The sequence below is a fragment of the Podarcis bocagei genome (assembly GCF_964188305.1).
Source record: "Podarcis bocagei genome assembly, chromosome: 2".
Classification (NCBI taxonomy): domain Eukaryota; kingdom Metazoa; phylum Chordata; class Lepidosauria; order Squamata; family Lacertidae; genus Podarcis; species Podarcis bocagei.
This window is the reverse complement of record NC_138126.1, coordinates 17534494-17534797: the sequence shown is the minus strand read 5'-3', so window position 1 is coordinate 17534797 and position 304 is coordinate 17534494.

Genomic DNA, 304 nt, shown 5'->3' with positions numbered 1-304 from the left:
TCATGAGCTGTATGTGTTTTTTTTGTGTCTGCGATCCTGTTGCAACATTGGAATTTCCACATACAGTGGTACCTCAGGTTAAGTACTTAATTCATTCCGAAGGTCCGTTCTTAACCTGAAACTGTTCTTAACCTGAAGCACCACTTTAGCTAATGGGGCCTCCTGCTGCCGCCGTGCCACCGGAGCACGATTTGTGTTCTCATCCTGAAGCAAAGTTCTTCACCCGAGGTACTATTTCTGGGTTAGGGTCTGTAACCTGAAGCGTATGTAACCTGAAGCGTATGTAACCCGAGGTACCACTGTA